General features: G+C 51.8%; 1 long non-coding RNA gene across 1 annotated transcript; it reads left to right on the plus strand.

Moving 5' to 3' along the window:
• The first annotated feature begins 1239 nt into the window (after positions 1 to 1239).
• LOC140492655 (uncharacterized) lies at positions 1240 to 22024 on the plus strand. The gene is made up of 2 exons (XR_011963597.1): positions 1240 to 1402; positions 21109 to 22024. It is a non-coding gene; the product is annotated as an uncharacterized lncRNA (long non-coding RNA).
• The last annotated feature ends 1008 nt before the right edge of the window (positions 22025 to 23032 follow it).

Here is a 23032-nt window from a genome sequence, read left to right on the forward strand (position 1 = left end):
GAGAGAGAGAGGGAGAGAGGGATCACGGAGAGAGTGAGAGAGAGAGAGAGAGATCACGGAGAGGGAGAGGGATCACGGAGAGGGAGAGAGAGAGAGGGATCACGGAGAGAGGGAGAGAGAGAGAGGGATCACGGAGAGAGAGAGAGGGAGAGGGATCACGGAGAGAGAGAGAGAGAGAGAGGGATCACGGAGAGAGAGAGAGAGGGATCACGGAGAGAGAGAGAGAGGGAGGGATCACGGAGAGAGAGAGAGAGGGAGGGATCACGGAGAGAGAGAGAGAGAGGGAGGGATCACGGAGAGAGAGAGAGAGAGAGAGAGAGGGATCACGGAGAGAGAGACAGGGATCATAGAGAGAGAGAGAGAGAGAGGGATCACGGAGAGAGAGAGAGAGAGAGGGATCACGGAGAGAGAGAGAGAGGGAGGGATCACGGAGAGAGAGAGAGAGAGAGGGAGGGATCACGGAGAGAGAGAGAGAGAGAGAGAGGGATCACGGAGAGAGAGAGAGAGAGAGGGATCACGGAGAGAGAGAGAGAGGGAGGGATCACGGAGAGAGAGAGAGAGAGAGGGATCACGGAGAGAGAGAGAGAGAGGGATCACGGAGAGAGAGAGAGGGAGAGAGAGTGGGATCACTGAGAGAGAGAGAGGGATCACGGAGAGAGAGAGGGAGAGGGATCACGGTGAGAGAGAGAGAGAGAGAGAGGGATCACGGTGAAAGAGAGGGATCGCGGTGAGAGAGAGAGAGAGAGAGGGATCGCGGTGAGGGAGAGGGATCGCGGTGAGAGAGAGAGAGAGAGGGATCGCGGTGAGAGAGAGGGATCGCGGTGAGAGAGAGAGAGAGAGAGGGATCGCGGTGAGGGAGAGGGATCGTGGTGAGAGAGAGAGAGAGAGAGGGGTCGCGGTGAGGGAGAGGGATCACGGTGAGAGAGAGAGAGAGAGAGGGATCGCGGTGAGGGAGAGGGATCGCGGTGAGAGAGAGAGAGAGAGGGATCGCGGTGAGGGAGAGGGATCGCGGTGAGGGAGAGGGATCGCGGTGAGGGAGAGGGACCGCGGTGAGGGAGAGGGATCGCGGTGAGGGAGAGGGATCGCGGTGAGGGAGAGGGATCGCGGTGAGGGAGAGGGATCGCGGTGAGGGAGAGGGATCGTGGTGAGGGAGAGGGATTTTAGGGATGATCCACTGAGCTGCCGTTGGGAGGATCCCGGTGGATCTCTGACCGTTCGGTCTTCCCTCTCTCAGTGATCTCCGGTGAAGTGTTGAACCTGGTTCCTAACGGTCAGAGTCTCCAGGCCACGATCTCCATCATGAATCTGTACAAGGCCGGAGAGCTCCGGACACGCCAGGTTGGTGAGAAACTCATCGCCAAGGTCCTGGTGGTCTGTAAACGGTGCCCCAACATCCGCAAAGGTAGGGCTGGAGGTGTGGGCTGGGCTGGTACTGACCGGTACGGACCGGTACTGACCAATACGGACCGGTACAGACTGATACTGACCGATACATACTGGTACGGACCGATACGGACCGATACAAACCGATACGGACCGATACAAACCGATACGGACTGATACTGACCGATACATACTGGTACAGACTGGTACGGACCGGTACGGACCGATACTGACCGGTACGGACCGATACAGACCGGTACGGACCGATACAGACTGATACTGACCGATACATACTGGTACGGACCGATACGGACCGATACAGACCAATACGGACCGGTACAGACCAATACGGACCGCTACAGACCAATACGGACCGGTACAGACCGATACGGACAGATACAGACCAGTACGGACCGATACAGACCGGTACGGACCGATACAGACCGGTACGGACCGATACAGACCGATACGGACCGGTACAGACCGATACAGACCGATACAGACCGGTACAGACCGATACAGACCGGTACAGACCGGTACAGACCGATACGGACCGATACGGACCGATACAGACCCGGTACAGACCGATACGGACCGGTACGGACCGATACGGACCAATACGGACCGGTACGGACCGATACGGACCGATACAGACCGGTACGGACCGATACAGACCGGTACGGACCGATACGGACCAATACGGACCGATACAGACCGATACGGACCGGTACGGACCGATACGGACCAATACGGACTGGTACGGACCGATACGGACCGATACAGACCGGTACGGACCGATACAGACCGGTACGGACCGGTACTGACCAATACGGACCGGTACAGACCGATACTGACCGATACATACTGGTACGGACCGATACGGACCGATACAAACCGATACGGACCGATACAAACCGATACGGACTGATACTGACCGATACATACTGGTACAGACTGGTACGGACCGGTACGGACCGATACGGACCGGTACGGACCGGTACGGACCGATACAGACCGATACGGATCGATACGGACCGCTACGGACCGATACAGACCGATACAGACCGACACAGACCGATACAGACCGATACAGACCGACACAGACCGGTACGGACCGATACGGACCGATACGGACCGATACAGACTGGTACAGACCGATACGGACCGGTATGGACTGGTACGGACCGATACGGACCGATACGGACCGGTACGGACCGGTACGGACCGGTACGGACCGATACGGACCGATACGGACCGATACAGACCGATACGGACCGACACAGACCGGTACGGACCGATACGGACCGCTACGGACCGCTACGGACCGATACAGACCGATACAGACCGATACAGACCGACACAGACCGACACGGACCGGTACGGACCGATACGGACCGATACGGACCGGTACGGACCGGTACGGACCGGTACGGACCGATACGGACCGATACGGACCGATACAGACCAATACAGACCGACACAGACCGGTACGGACCAATACGGACCGATACGGACCGATACAGACCGGTACAGACCGATACAGACCGATACAGACCGGTATGGACTGGTACGGACCGATACAGACCGATACAGACCGACATGGACCGGTACGGACCGGTACAGACTAGTACGGACCGGTACAGACCGGGACAGACCGATACAGACCGGTACGGACCGGTACAGACCGATATGGACTGATACAGACTGGTACAGACTGGTACAGACTGGTACAGACCGATACGGACCGATACGGACTGATACAGACCAGTACAGACCGATACGGACTGATTAGACTGGTACAGACCGATACGGACTGGTACGGACTGATACAGACCAGTACAGACCGATACGGACTGATACAGACTGGTACAGACCGATACGGACCGATACAGACCGACACGGACCGATACAGACCGATACGGACCGATACAGACTGATACGGACCGATACAGACCGATACGGACCGATACAGACCGATATGGACTGATACAGACCGATATGGACTGGTACAGACTGGTACAGACCGATACGGACCGATACAGACCGACACGGACCGATACAGACCGATATGGACACACTCTCACACACACTGTCGCTCTCTCTCTCTCACACACACACACACTGACCGTTACTGTCTCACACACACACTGACCGTTACTCTCTCACACACACACTGACCGTTACTGTCTCACACACACACTGACCGTTACTCTCTCACACACACACTGACCGTTACTGTCTCTCTCACACACACACTGACCATTACTGTCTGTCACACACACACACTGACCGTTACTGTCTCACACACACACTGACCGTTACTGTCTCTCACACACACACACTGACCGTTACTCTCTCACACACACACTGACCGTTACTGTCTCTCTCACACACACACTGACCGTTACTGTCTCACACACACACACTGACCGTTACTGTCTCTCACACACACACACTGACCATTACTGTCTCTCTCACACACACACTGACCGTTACTGTCTCACACACACACACTGACCGTTACTGTCTCTCTCACACACACACACTGACTGTTACTGTCTCTCTCACACACACACTGACCGTTACTGTCTCACACACACACTGACCGTTACTGTCTCACACACACACACTGACCGTTACTGTCTCACACACACACTGACCGTTACTGTCTCTCACACACACACTGACCGTTACTGTCTCACACACACACTGACCGTTACTGTCTCTCTCACACACACACTGACCATTACTGTCTCTCTCACACACACACACTGACCGTTACTGTCTCTCACACACACACTGACCGTTACTGTCTCACACACACACACACTGACCGTTACTGTCTCTCTCACACACACTGACCGTTACTGTCTCTCACACACACACTGACTGTTACTGTCTCACACACACACACTGACCGTTACTGTCTCTCTCTCACACACACACTGACCGTTACTGTCTCACAAACACACTGACCGTTACTGTCTCACACACACACACACTGACCGTTACTGTCTCTCTCACACACACATACTGACCATTACTGTCTCTCTCACACACACACTGACCGTTACTGTCTCTCTCTCACACACACACTGACCGTTACTCTCTCACACACACACTGACCGTTACTGTCTCTCTCACACACACTGACCGTTACTGTCTCTCACACACACACACTGACCGTTACTGTCTCTCACACACACACTGACCGTTACTGTCTCTCTCACACACACATACTGACCATTACTGTCTCTCTCACACACACACTGACCGTTACTGTCTCACACACACACACTGACCGTTACTGTCTCTCTCTCACACACACACTGACCATTACTGTCTCTCTCACACACACACACTGACCGTTACTGTCTCACACACACTGACCGTTACTGTCTCTCTCACACACACTGACCGTTACTGTCTCTCTCACACACACACACTGACCGTTACTGTCTCTCTCACACACACACACTGACCGTTACTCTCTCACACACACACTGACCGTTACTGTCTCTCACACACACACTGACCGTTACTGTCTCACACACACACACTGACCGTTACTGTCTCTCTCACACACACACACTGACCGTTACTGTCTCACACACACACACTGACCGTTACTGTCTCTCTCACACACACTGACCGTTACTGTCTCTCACACACACACTGACCGTTACTGTCTCTCTCACACACACACTGACCGTTACTGTCTCTCACACACACACTGACCGTTACTGTCTCTCTCACACACACACTGACCGTTACTGTCTCTCTCACACACACACACTGACCATTACTGTCTCTCTCACACACACACACTGACCGTTACTGTCTCACACACACACTGACCGTTACTGTCTCTCTCACACACACACACTGACCGTTACTGTCTCACACACACACTGACCGTTACTGTCTCTCTCACACACACACACACTGACCGTTACTGTCTCTCTCACACACACTGACCGTTACTGTCTCTCACACACACACTGACCGTTACTGTCTCACACACACACACTGACCGTTCCTGTCTCTCTCTCACACACACACTGACCGTTACTGTCTCACACACACACTGACCGTTACTGTCTCTCTCACACACACTGACCGTTACTGTCTCTCACACACACACACTGACCGTTACTGTCTCACACACACACACACTGACCATTACTGTCTCTCTCACACACACACACTGACCGTTACTGTCTCTCTCACACACACACTGACCATTACTGTCTCACACACACACTGAATGTTACTGTCTCTCACACACACACTGACCGTTACTGTCTCACACACACACACACTGACCATTACTGTCTCACACACACACACTGACCGTTACTGTCTCTCTCACACACACACTGACCGTTACTGTCTCACACACACACACTGACCGTTACTGTCTCACACGCACACTGACCGTTACGCTCTCACACACACACTGACCGTTACTGTCTCTCTCACACACACACTGACCATTACTGTCTCTCTCACACACACACTGACCGTTACTGTCTCACACACACACACTGACCATTACTGTCTCACACACACACTGACCGTTACTCTCTCACACACACACTGACCGTTACTGTCTCTCACACACACACACTGACCGTTACTGTCTCACACACACACTGACCGTTACTGTCTCACACACACACTGACCGTTACTCTCTCACACACACACTGACCGTTACTGTCTCTCTCACACGCACACTGACCATTACTGTCTCTCAAACACACACACTGACCGTTACTCTCTCTCTCACACACACTGACCGTTACTGTCTCTCACACACACACTGACTGTTACTGTCTCTCTCACACACACACTGACCGTTACTGTCTCTCACACACACACTGACCGTTACTGTCTCACACACACACACACTGACCGTTACTGTCTCGCTCACACACACACTGACCGTTACTGTCTCACACACACACACTGACCGTTACTGTCTCTCTCACACACACACACTGACCGTTACTGTCTCTCTCACACACACTCTGACCGTTACTGCCTCTCTCACACACACTGACCGTTACTGTCTCTCACACACACACACTGACCGTTACTGTCTCTCTCACACACACTGACCGTTACTGTCTCACACACACACTGACCGTTACTGTCTCACACACACACACTGACCGTTACAGTCTCTCACACACACACTGACCGTTACTGTCTCTCTCACACACACTGACCGTTACTGTCTCTCTCACACACACACTGACCGTTACTGTCTCACACACACACTGACCGTTACTGTCTCACACACACACACACTGACCGTTACTGTCTCACACACACACTGACCGTTACTGTCTCTCTCACACACACACTGACCGTTACTGTCTCACACACACACACTGACCGTTACTGTCTCTCTCACACACACACTGACCGTTACTGTCTCTCTCACACACACTGACCGTTACTCTCTCACACACACACTGACCATTACTGTCTGTCACACACACACACTGACCGTTACTGTCTCACACACACACTGACCGTTACTGTCTCTCACACACACACTGACCGTTACTGTCTCACACACACACTGACCGTTACTGTCTCACACACACACACACTGACCGTTACTGTCTCTCTCACACACACACTGACCGTTACTGTCTCTCACACACACACTGACCGTTACTGTCTCTCTCACACACACACTGACCGTTACTGTCTCACACACACACTGACCGTTACTGTCTCTCTCACACACACACTGACCGTTACTCTCTCTCACACACACTGACCGTTACTGTCTCTCACACACACACTGACCGTTACTGTCTCACACACACACACACTGACCGTTACTGTCTCACACACACACTGACCGTTACTGTCTCTCTCACACACACTGACCGTTACTGTCTCTCACACACACACTGACCGTTACTGTCTCACACACACACACACTGACCGTTACTGTCTCGCTCACACACACACTGACCGTTACTGTCTCACACACACACACTGACCATTACTGTCTCTCTCACACACACACACTGACCGTTACTGTCTCTCTCACACACACTCTGACCGTTACTGTCTCTCTCACACACACTGACCGTGACTGTCTCTCACACACACACACTGGCCGTTACTGTCTCTCTCACACACACACACACTGACCGTTACTGTCTCACACACACACACTGACCGTTACTGTCTCTCTCACACACACTCTGACCGTTACTGTCTCACACACACACACTGACCGTTACTGTCTCTCACACACACACACTGACCGTTACTCTCTCTCACACACACACTGACCGTTACTGTCTCACACACACACTGACCGTTACTGTCTCTCTCACACACACACACTGACCGTTACTGTCTCACACACACACTGACCGTTACTGTCTCTCACACACACACACTGACCATTACTGTCTCTCTCACACACACACACTGACCGTTACTGTCTCACACACACATTGACCGTTACTGTCTCTCTCACACACACACACTGACCGTTACTGTCTGTCACACACACACTGACCGTTACTGTCTCACACACACACTGACCATTACTGTCTCTCTCACACACACACACTGACCGTTACTGTCTCACACACACACTGACCGTTACTGTCTCACACACACACACACTGACCGTTACTGTCTCGCTCACACACACACTGACCGTTACTGTCTCACACACACACACTGACCGTTACTGTCTCTCTCACACACACTCTGACCGTTACTGTCTCTCTCACACACACTGACCGTTACTGTCTCTCACACACACACACTGACCGTTACTGTCTCTCTCACACACACTGACCGTTACTGTCTCACACACACACTGACCGTTACTGTCTCACACACACACACTGACCGTTACAGTCTCTCACACACACACTGACCGTTACTGTCTCTCACACACACTGACCGTTACTGTCTCTCACACACACACACTGACCGTTACTGTCTCACACACACACACTGACCGTTACTGTCTCTCTCACACACACTGACCGTTACTCTCTCACACACACACTGACCGTTACTGTCTCTCTCACACACACACTGACCATTACTGTCTGTCACACACACACACTGACCGTTACTGTCTCACACACACACTGACCGTTACTGTCTCTCACACACACACTGACCGTTACTGTCTCACACACACACTGACCGTTACTCTCTAACACACACACACTGACCGTTACTGTCTCTCTCACACACACACTGACCGTTACTCTCTCACACACACACACTGACCGTTACTGTCTCTCTCACACACACACTGACCGTTACTGTCTCACACACACACACACTGACCGTTACTCTCTCACACACACACTGACCGTTACTGTCTCTCACACACACACTGACCGTTACTGTCTCACACACACACACACTGACCGTTACTGTCTCGCTCACACACACACTGACCGTTACTGTCTCACACACACATTGACCGTTACTGTCTCTCTCACACACACACACTGACCGTTACTGTCTGTCACACACACACTGACCGTTACTGTCTCACACACACACTGACCATTACTGTCTCTCTCACACACACACACTGACCGTTACTGTCTCACACACACACTGACCGTTACTGTCTCTCACACACACACTGACCGTTACTGTCTCACACACACACACACTGACTGTTACTCTCTCACACACACACACTGACCGTTACTGTCTCACACACACACTGACCGTTACTCTCTCACACACACACTGACCGTTACTGTCTCTCTCACACACACACTGACCATTACTGTCTGTCACACACACACACTGACCGTTACTGTCTCACACACACACACTGACCATTACTGTCTCTCACACACACACACTGACCGTTACTCTCTCACACACACACTGACCGTTACTGTCTCTCTCACACACACACTGACCGTTACTGTCTCTCACACACACACACTGACCGTTACTGTCTCTCTCACACACACACTGACCGTTACTGTCTCACACACACACTGACCGTTACTGTCTCTCTCACACACACACTGACCGTTACTGTCTCACACACACACTGACCGTTACTCTCTCACACACACACTGACCGTTACTGTCTCTCTCACACACACACTGACCATTACTGTCTGTCACACACACACTGACCGTTACTGTCTCACACACACACACTGACCGTTACTGTCTCTCTCACACACACACTGACCGTTACTGTCTCTCACAGACACACTGACCGTTACTGTCTCACACACACACACACTGACCGTTACTGTCTCGCTCACACACACACTGACCGTTACTGTCTCACACACACACACTGACCGTTACTGTCTCTCTCACACACACTCTGACCGTTACTGTCTCTCTCACACACACTGACCGTTACTGTCTCTCACACACACACACTGACCGTTACTGTCTCTCTCACACACACTGACCGTTACTGTCTCACACACACACTGACCGTTACTGTCTCACACACACACACTGACCGTTACAGTCTCTCACACACACACTGACCGTTACTGTCTCTCACACACACTGACCGTTACTGTCTCTCACACACACACACTGACCGTTACTGTCTCTCACACACACACTGACCGTTACTGTCTCTCTCACACACACACTGACCGTTACTGTCTCTCTCACACACACACACTGACCATTACTGTCTCTCTCACACACACACACTGACCGTTACTGTCTCACACACACACTGACCGTTACTGTCTCTCTCACACACACACACTGACCGTTACTGTCTCACACACACACTGACCGTTACTGTCTCTCTCACACACACACACACTGACCGTTACTGTCTCTCTCACACACACTGACCGTTACTGTCTCTCACACACACACTGACCGTTACTGTCTCACACACACACACTGACCGTTCCTGTCTCTCTCTCACACACACACTGACCGTTACTGTCTCACACACACACTGACCGTTACTGTCTCTCTCACACACACTGACCGTTACTGTCTCTCACACACACACACTGACCGTTACTGTCTCACACACACACACACTGACCATTACTGTCTCTCTCACACACACACACTGACCGTTACTGTCTCTCTCACACACACACTGACCATTACTGTCTCACACACACACTGAATGTTACTGTCTCTCACACACACACTGACCGTTACTGTCTCACACACACACACACTGACCATTACTGTCTCACACACACACACTGACCGTTACTGTCTCTCTCACACACACACTGACCGTTACTGTCTCACACACACACACTGACCGTTACTGTCTCACACGCACACTGACCGTTACGCTCTCACACACACACTGACCGTTACTGTCTCTCTCACACACACACTGACCATTACTGTCTCTCTCACACACACACTGACCGTTACTGTCTCACACACACACACTGACCATTACTGTCTCACACACACACTGACCGTTACTCTCTCACACACACACTGACCGTTACTGTCTCTCACACACACACACTGACCGTTACTGTCTCACACACACACTGACCGTTACTGTCTCACACACACACTGACCGTTACTCTCTCACACACACACTGACCGTTACTGTCTCTCTCACACGCACACTGACCATTACTGTCTCTCAAACACACACACTGACCGTTACTCTCTCTCTCACACACACTGACCGTTACTGTCTCTCACACACACACTGACTGTTACTGTCTCTCTCACACACACACTGACCGTTACTGTCTCTCACACACACACTGACCGTTACTGTCTCACACACACACACACTGACCGTTACTGTCTCGCTCACACACACACTGACCGTTACTGTCTCACACACACACACTGACCGTTACTGTCTCTCTCACACACACACACTGACCGTTACTGTCTCTCTCACACACACTCTGACCGTTACTGCCTCTCTCACACACACTGACCGTTACTGTCTCTCACACACACACACTGACCGTTACTGTCTCTCTCACACACACTGACCGTTACTGTCTCACACACACACTGACCGTTACTGTCTCACACACACACACTGACCGTTACAGTCTCTCACACACACACTGACCGTTACTGTCTCTCTCACACACACTGACCGTTACTGTCTCTCTCACACACACACTGACCGTTACTGTCTCACACACACACTGACCGTTACTGTCTCACACACACACACACTGACCGTTACTGTCTCACACACACACTGACCGTTACTGTCTCTCTCACACACACACTGACCGTTACTGTCTCACACACACACACTGACCGTTACTGTCTCTCTCACACACACACTGACCGTTACTGTCTCTCTCACACACACTGACCGTTACTCTCTCACACACACACTGACCATTACTGTCTGTCACACACACACACTGACCGTTACTGTCTCACACACACACTGACCGTTACTGTCTCTCACACACACACTGACCGTTACTGTCTCACACACACACTGACCGTTACTGTCTCACACACACACACACTGACCGTTACTGTCTCTCTCACACACACACTGACCGTTACTGTCTCTCACACACACACTGACCGTTACTGTCTCTCTCACACACACACTGACCGTTACTGTCTCACACACACACTGACCGTTACTGTCTCTCTCACACACACACTGACCGTTACTCTCTCTCACACACACTGACCGTTACTGTCTCTCACACACACACTGACCGTTACTGTCTCACACACACACACACTGACCGTTACTGTCTCACACACACACTGACCGTTACTGTCTCTCTCACACACACTGACCGTTACTGTCTCTCACACACACACTGACCGTTACTGTCTCACACACACACACACTGACCGTTACTGTCTCGCTCACACACACACTGACCGTTACTGTCTCACACACACACACTGACCATTACTGTCTCTCTCACACACACACACTGACCGTTACTGTCTCTCTCACACACACTCTGACCGTTACTGTCTCTCTCACACACACTGACCGTGACTGTCTCTCACACACACACACTGGCCGTTACTGTCTCTCTCACACACACACACACTGACCGTTACTGTCTCACACACACACACTGACCGTTACTGTCTCTCTCACACACACTCTGACCGTTACTGTCTCACACACACACACTGACCGTTACTGTCTCTCACACACACACACTGACCGTTACTCTCTCTCACACACACACTGACCGTTACTGTCTCACACACACACTGACCGTTACTGTCTCTCTCACACACACACACTGACCGTTACTGTCTCACACACACACTGACCGTTACTGTCTCTCACACACACACACTGACCATTACTGTCTCTCTCACACACACACACTGACCGTTACTGTCTCACACACACATTGACCGTTACTGTCTCTCTCACACACACACACTGACCGTTACTGTCTGTCACACACACACTGACCGTTACTGTCTCACACACACACTGACCATTACTGTCTCTCTCACACACACACACTGACCGTTACTGTCTCACACACACACTGACCGTTACTGTCTCACACACACACACACTGACCGTTACTGTCTCGCTCACACACACACTGACCGTTACTGTCTCACACACACACACTGACCGTTACTGTCTCTCTCACACACACTCTGACCGTTACTGTCTCTCTCACACACACTGACCGTTACTGTCTCTCACACACACACACTGACCGTTACTGTCTCTCTCACACACACTGACCGTTACTGTCTCACACACACACTGACCGTTACTGTCTCACACACACACACTGACCGTTACAGTCTCTCACACACACACTGACCGTTACTGTCTCTCACACACACTGACCGTTACTGTCTCTCACACACACACACTGACCGTTACTGTCTCACACACACACACTGACCGTTACTGTCTCTCTCACACACACACTGACCGTTACTGTCTCTCTCACACACACTGACCGTTACTCTCTCACACACACACTGACCGTTACTGTCTCTCTCACACACACACTGACCATTACTGTCTGTCACACACACACACTGACCGTTACTGTCTCACACACACACTGACCGTTACTGTCTCTCACACACACACTGACCGTTACTGTCTCACACACACACTGACCGTTACTCTCTAACACACACACACTGACCGTTACTGTCTCTCTCACACACACACTGACCGTTACTCTCTCACACACACACACTGACCGTTACTGTCTCTCTCACACACACACTGACCGTTACTGTCTCACACACACACACACTGACCGTTACTCTCTCACACACACACTGACCGTTACTGTCTCTCACACACACACTGACCGTTACTGTCTCACACACACACACACTGACCGTTACTGTCTCGCTCACACACACACTGACCGTTACTGTCTCACACACACATTGACCGTTACTGTCTCTCTCACACACACACACTGACCGTTACTGTCTGTCACACACACACTGACCGTTACTGTCTCACACACACACTGACCATTACTGTCTCTCTCACACACACACACTGACCGTTACTGTCTCACACACACACTGACCGTTACTGTCTCTCACACACACACTGACCGTTACTGTCTCACACACACACACACTGACTGTTACTCTCTCACACACACACACTGACCGTTACTGTCTCACACACACACTGACCGTTACTCTCTCACACACACACTGACCGTTACTGTCTCTCTCACACACACACTGACCATTACTGTCTGTCACACACACACACTGACCGTTACTGTCTCACACACACACACTGACCATTACTGTCTCTCACACACACACACTGACCGTTACTCTCTCACACACACACTGACCGTTACTGTCTCTCTCACACACACACTGACCGTTACTGTCTCTCACACACACACACTGACCGTTACTGTCTCTCTCACACACACACTGACCGTTACTGTCTCACACACACACTGACCGTTACTGTCTCTCTCACACACACACTGACCGTTACTGTCTCACACACACACTGACCGTTACTCTCTCACACACACACTGACCGTTACTGTCTCTCTCACACACACACTGACCATTACTGTCTGTCACACACACACTGACCGTTACTGTCTCACACACACACACTGACCGTTACTGTCTCTCTCACACACACACTGACCGTTACTGTCTCTCACAGACACACTGACCGTTACTGTCTCACACACACACACACTGACCGTTACTGTCTCGCTCACACACACACTGACCGTTACTGTCTCACACACACACACTGACCGTTACTGTCTCTCTCACACACACTCTGACCGTTACTGTCTCTCTCACACACACTGACCGTTACTGTCTCTCACACACACACACTGACCGTTACTGTCTCTCTCACACACACTGACCGTTACTGTCTCACACACACACTGACCGTTACTGTCTCACACACACACACTGACCGTTACAGTCTCTCACACACACACTGACCGTTACTGTCTCTCACACACACTGACCGTTACTGTCTCTCACACACACACACTGACCGTTACTGTCTCACACACACACACTGACCGTTACTGTCTCTCTCACACACACACTGACCGTTACTGTCTCTCTCACACACACTGACCGTTACTCTCTCACACACACACTGACCGTTACTGTCTCTCTCACACACACACTGACCATTACTGTCTGTCACACACACACACTGACCGTTACTGTCTCACACACACACTGACCGTTACTGTCTCTCACACACACACTGACCGTTACTGTCTCACACACACACTGACCGTTACTCTCTCACACACACACACTGACCGTTACTGTCTCTCTCACACACACACTGACCGTTACTCTCTCACACACACACACTGACCGTTACTGTCTCTCTCACACACACACTGACCGTTACTGTCTCACACACACACACACTGACCGTTACTCTCTCACACACACACTGACCGTTACTGTCTCTCACACACACACTGACCGTTACTGTCTCACACACACACACTGACCGTTACTGTCTCACACACACACACACTGACCGTTACTGTCTCGCTCACACACACACTGACCGTTACTGTCTCACACACACACACTGACCGTTACTGTCTCTCTCACACACACACACTGACCGTTACTGTCTCTCTCACACACACTGACCGTTACTGTCTCTCACACACACACACTGACCGTTACTGTCTCTCTCACACACACACACTGACCGTTACTGTCTCACACACACACACTGACCGTTACTGTCTCTCTCACACACACACACTGACCGTTACTGTCTCTCTCACACACACTCTGACCGTTACTGTCTCTCACACACACACTGACCGTTACTGTCTCTCACACACACACACTGACCGTTACTCTCTCTCACACACACACTGACCATTACTGTCTCTCACACAGACACACTGACCGTTAATGTCTCTCTCACACACACTGACCGTTACTGTCTCACACACACACTGACCGTTACTGTCTCTCACACACACACACTGACCGTTACTGTCTCTCTCACACACACTCTGACCGTTACTGTCTCACACACACACTGACCGTTACTGTCTCACACACACACACACTGACCGTTACTGTCTCACACACACACACTGACCGTTACTGTCTCTCTCACACACACTGACCGTTACTGTCTCTCACACACACACACTGACCGTTACTGTCTCTCTCACACACACACACTGACCGTTACTGTCTCACACACACACACTGACCGTTACTGTCTCTCTCACACACACACACTGACCGTTACTGTCTCTCTCACACACACTCTGACCGTTACTGTCTCTCACACACACACTGACCGTTACTGTCTCTCACACACACACACTGACCGTTACTCTCTCTCACACACACACTGACCGTTACTGTCTCACACACACACACTGACCATTACTGTCTCACACACACACTGACCGTTACTCTCTCACACACACACTGACCGTTACTGTCTCTCACACACACACACTGACCGTTACTGTCTCTCTCACACACACTCTGACCGTTACTGTCTCACACACACACTGACCGTTACTGTCTCACACACACACACACTGACCGTTACTGTCTCACACACACAACACTGACCGTTACTGTCTCTCTCACACACACACTGACCGTTACTGTCTCTCTCACACACACTGACCGTTACTGTCTCTCTCACACACACACTGACCGTTACTGTCTCACACACACTGACCGTTACTGTCTCTGACACACACTGACCGTTACTGTCTCTCTCACACACACTGACTGTTACTGTCTCTCTCACACACACTGACCGTTACTGTCTCTCTCACACACACACTGACCGTTACTGTCTCTCTCACACACACTGACCGTTACTGTCTCACACACACACACACTGACCGTTACTGTCTCACACACACTGACCGTTACTGTCTCTGACACACACTGACCGTTACTGTCTCTCTCACACACACTGACTGTTACTGTCTCTCTCACACACACACACTGACCGTTACTGTCTCTCTCACACACACACACTGACGTTACTGTCTCTGACACACACTGACCGTTACTGTCTCTCTCACACACACTGACTGTTACTGTCTCTCTCACACACACACACTGACCGTTACTGTCTCACACACACACTGACCGTTACTGTCTCTCTCACACACACACTGACCATTACTGTCTCACACACACACTGACCGTTACTCTCTCACACACACACTGACCATTACTGTCTCACACACACACTGACCGTTACTGTCTCACACACACACTGACCGTTACTGTCTCTCTCACACACACACACTGACCGTTACTGTCTCTCAAACACACACACTGACCGTTACTCTCTCTCTCACACACACTGACCGTTACTGTCTCACACACACACACTGACCGTTACTGTCTCTCTCACACACACACTGACCGTTACTCTCTCTCTCACACACACACACTGACCGTTACTGTCTCACACACACACACTGCCCGTTACTGTCTCACACACACACACACTGACCGTTACTGTCTCTCTCACACACACTGACCGTTACTGTCTCACACACACACTGACCGTTACTCTCTCACACACACACTGACCGTTACTGTCTCTCTCACACACACACTGACCATTACTGTCTGTCACACACACACACTGACCGTTACTGTCTCACACACACACACTGACCATTACTGTCTCTCACACACACACACTGACCGTTACTCTCTCACACACACACTGACCGTTACTGTCTCTCTCACACACACACTGACCGTTACTGTCTCTCACACACACACACTGACCGTTACTGTCTCTCTCACACACACACTGACCGTTACTGTCTCACACACACACTGACCGTTACTGTCTCTCTCACACACACACTGACCGTTACTGTCTCACACACACACTGACCGTTACTCTCTCACACACACACTGACCGTTACTGTCTCTCTCACACACACACTGACCATTACTGTCTGTCACACACACACTGACCGTTACTGTCTCACACACACACACTGACCGTTACTGTCTCTCTCACACACACACTGACCGTTACTGTCTCTCACAGACACACTGACCGTTACTGTCTCACACACACACACACTGACCGTTACTGTCTCGCTCACACACACACTGACCGTTACTGTCTCACACACACACACTGACCGTTACTGTCTCTCTCACACACACTCTGACCGTTACTGTCTCTCTCACACACACTGACCGTTACTGTCTCTCACACACACACACTGACCGTTACTGTCTCTCTCACACACACTGACCGTTACTGTCTCACACACACACTGACCGTTACTGTCTCACACACACACACTGACCGTTACAGTCTCTCACACACACACTGACCGTTACTGTCTCTCACACACACTGACCGTTACTGTCTCTCACACACACACACTGACCGTTACTGTCTCACACACACACACTGACCGTTACTGTCTCTCTCACACACACACTGACCGTTACTGTCTCTCTCACACACACTGACCGTTACTCTCTCACACACACACTGACCGTTACTGTCTCTCTCACACACACACTGACCATTACTGTCTGTCACACACACACACTGACCGTTACTGTCTCACACACACACTGACCGTTACTGTCTCTCACACACACACTGACCGTTACTGTCTCACACACACACTGACCGTTACTCTCTCACACACACACACTGACCGTTACTGTCTCTCTCACACACACACTGACCGTTACTCTCTCACACACACACACTGACCGTTACTGTCTCTCTCACACACACACTGACCGTTACTGTCTCACACACACACACACTGACCGTTACTCTCTCACACACACACTGACCGTTACTGTCTCTCACACACACACTGACCGTTACTGTCTCACACACACACACTGACCGTTACTGTCTCACACACACACACACTGACCGTTACTGTCTCGCTCACACACACACTGACCGTTACTGTCTCACACACACACACTGACCGTTACTGTCTCTCTCACACACACACACTGACCGTTACTGTCTCTCTCACACACACTGACCGTTACTGTCTCTCACACACACACACTGACCGTTACTGTCTCTCTCACACACACACACTGACCGTTACTGTCTCACACACACACACTGACCGTTACTGTCTCTCTCACACACACACACTGACCGTTACTGTCTCTCTCACACACACTCTGACCGTTACTGTCTCTCACACACACACTGACCGTTACTGTCTCTCACACACACACACTGACCGTTACTCTCTCTCACACACACACTGACCATTACTGTCTCTCACACAGACACACTGACCGTTAATGTCTCTCTCACACACACTGACCGTTACTGTCTCACACACACACTGACCGTTACTGTCTCTCACACACACACACTGACCGTTACTGTCTCTCTCACACACACTCTGACCGTTACTGTCTCACACACACACTGACCGTTACTGTCTCACACACACACACACTGACCGTTACTGTCTCACACACACACACTGACCGTTACTGTCTCTCTCACACACACTGACCGTTACTGTCTCTCACACACACACACTGACCGTTACTGTCTCTCTCACACACACACACTGACCGTTACTGTCTCACACACACACACTGACCGTTACTGTCTCTCTCACACACACACACTGACCGTTACTGTCTCTCTCACACACACTCTGACCGTTACTGTCTCTCACACACACACTGACCGTTACTGTCTCTCACACACACACACTGACCGTTACTCTCTCTCACACACACACTGACCGTTACTGTCTCACACACACACACTGACCATTACTGTCTCACACACACACTGACCGTTACTCTCTCACACACACACTGACCGTTACTGTCTCTCACACACACACACTGACCGTTACTGTCTCTCTCACACACACTCTGACCGTTACTGTCTCACACACACACTGACCGTTACTGTCTCACACACACACACACTGACCGTTACTGTCTCACACACACACACTGACCGTTACTGTCTCTCTCACACACACACTGACCGTTACTGTCTCTCTCACACACACTGACCGTTACTGTCTCTCTCACACACACACTGACCGTTACTGTCTCACACACACTGACCGTTACTGTCTCTGACACACACTGACCGTTACTGTCTCTCTCACACACACTGACTGTTACTGTCTCTCTCACACACACTGACCGTTACTGTCTCTCTCACACACACACTGACCGTTACTGTCTCTCTCACACACACTGACCGTTACTGTCTCACACACACACACACTGACCGTTACTGTCTCACACACACTGACCGTTACTGTCTCTGACACACACTGACCGTTACTGTCTCTCTCACACACACTGACTGTTACTGTCTCTCTCACACACACACACTGACCGTTACTGTCTCTCTCACACACACACACTGACCGTTACTGTCTCTGACACACACTGACCGTTACTGTCTCTCTCACACACACTGACTGTTACTGTCTCTCTCACACACACACACTGACCGTTACTGTCTCACACACACACTGACCGTTACTGTCTCTCTCACACACACACTGACCATTACTGTCTCACACACACACTGACCGTTACTCTCTCACACACACACTGACCATTACTGTCTCACACACACACTGACCGTTACTGTCTCACACACACACTGACCGTTACTGTCTCTCTCACACACACACACTGACCGTTACTGTCTCTCAAACACACACACTGACCGTTACTCTCTCTCTCACACACACTGACCGTTACTGTCTCACACACACACACTGACCGTTACTGTCTCTCTCACACACACACTGACCGTTACTCTCTCTCTCACACACACACACTGACCGTTACTGTCTCACACACACACACTGCCCGTTACTGTCTCACACACACACACACTGACCGTTACTGTCTCTCTCACACACACTGACCGTTACTGTCTCACACACACACACTGACCGTTCCTGTCTCTCTCACACATACTGACCGTTCCTGTCTCTCTCACACACACACACTGACCGTTCCTGTCTCTCTCACACACACACACTGACCGTTACTGTCTCACACACACACTGACCGTTACTGTCTCTCTCACACATAGAGAGACAGTGTTTGTGGACACTGTGAGGTGATGTCCTCTGTGTTGGGAGCACTGACTCTGTGCCTGTTACCCCCTCTCTCTCCCCCTCCTTCCTTCTCCCCCATTCCCCCCTCCCCCAGGTTCCAGGTATACGCTGATGGGTCCAGTCGATAAATTAGGTCGGGGCCGGATTCTTCCCGACAGCTTCTTCCTGTTTTACAAACCCCAGCAACACCAGGTCCTCACCAAACTGACCCAACGCCGCTGCTGAGGACTGACACCGATGGGTGGGGCTGGGGTGTGCTGGGGAGGAGGCAGGAGCTGGAGGCTCACCCCCAACCCTGAACCCCCAACCCTGAACTCTGAACCCTGAACCCTCTACCACCAACCCCAAACCCCGAACCCTGAACCCCAAACCCCGAACCCTCTACCCCCAACCCTGAACCCCGAACCCTGAACCCCAAACCCCAACCCTCTACCCCCAACCCTGAACCCCAAACCGTGAACCCTCTAGCCCGAACCCTGAACCCCAAACCCTGAACCCCCAACCCTGAACCCCAAACCCCGAACCCTGAACCCTCTACCCCGAACCCCGAACCCTGAACCCCCAACCCTGAACACCAAACCCCGAACCCTGAACCCCCAACCCTGAACCCTGAACCCTGAACCCTCTACCCCGAACCCTCTACCCCGAACCCTGAACCCTCTACCCCGAACCCCGAACCCTGAACCTTCTACCCTGAACCCTGAACCCCAAACCCAAACCCCAAATCCTCACTCAAACCCAAAGCCAGAACCTTGAACCTGAACCTGAACCTGAACCCTAAATCCCAATCCCTCATCCTCATGGCAAACCGTCACCCTGAACCCTGAACCCTGAACCCTGACACTTATCCATCCGAACTCCCCTCCCCCCACCACCTCCCCCCTCCCTGCCCCCCCCAGAGTCTCAGCAGGTCACCTGATGTACCTCCCACTGCCCTAACCCCACAGCCAGGGGAAGGTGATTACACTCGACCCCCATGTACCTTCAATAAAACCCATTCTACCAACCAGGCCAGCAGGGGGCAGTCTGTTCATTCCTGATGAATGGGAGGTGGGGAGGGGAGGGGGAGGGGGGAGGGCGAATGGGAGGGGGGGAGGGGGGGAAGTGGGAGAGAGTGAGGGGGGAGGGGGGGAGGGGGGGAAGTGGGAGAGAGTGAGGGGGGAGGGGGGGAGGGGGGGAAGTGGGAGAGAGTGAGGGGGGAGGGGAGGAGGGGGGGAAGTGGGAGAGAGTGAGGGGGGAGGGGGGGAGGGGGGGAAGTGGGAGAGAGTGAGGGGGGAGAGGGGGAGGGGAGGGGGGAGGGGGAGGAGGAGGGACGGGGAAGTGGAGGTGGGGGAAGGGATGGGCAGGGGAGGGAGAAGTGGGGGAGGGGAGAGGGGGAGAGTGGGAGAGTGGGGAGGGGGAAGGGGGAAGGGAAGGGGTGGAGTGGGGAGGGTGAGGGGGAGGGGGAGGGGGAAGTGGGAGAGAGGGAAGGGGAGAGGGACCCCAATCACTCGAATAACTCCACAGATTTGAAACTCCTCGTTCATTACCCCAATGAGACAGAGTCACCGTGTAGAGGGAGCTTTACTCTGTATCTAACCCCGTGCTGTCCCTGTCCCTGGGAGTGTTTGATGGGGGGGACAGTGTAGAGGGAGCTTTACTTTGTATCTGACCCGGTGCTGTCCCTGTCATGAGGCCTGGAGGGTTACTCCGAGTCTCTTGCAGCCTCGAAGCCTCAGACTGAGCTGATTGGGGATGGGTTTCGCTGCAGAGTCACCGTGGAATCGCTGGGAGTCTCAGGGGAATGGCCGCTCCTCTGGGCCTCGAATGGGGCCTTGTGTTTGTGTTGGGGTTTCTCTGGGGCCAATCCTTCTCCCAGATTCCCAGGTTACAGACCGCTCCAGGACAGCTCCCACTTTGCCAGGGAATACTGCGGCCTGAGGAATGCTGTGCTTTCCGGATTAAAGCACTGTCTCCCACACTCACACACTCACACACGGACACACTCACACTCACACTCACACACACTCACAGTGCTG

The sequence above is a fragment of the Chiloscyllium punctatum genome, chromosome 21 (genome assembly GCF_047496795.1).
Source record: "Chiloscyllium punctatum isolate Juve2018m chromosome 21, sChiPun1.3, whole genome shotgun sequence".
Taxonomy (NCBI): domain Eukaryota; kingdom Metazoa; phylum Chordata; class Chondrichthyes; order Orectolobiformes; family Hemiscylliidae; genus Chiloscyllium; species Chiloscyllium punctatum.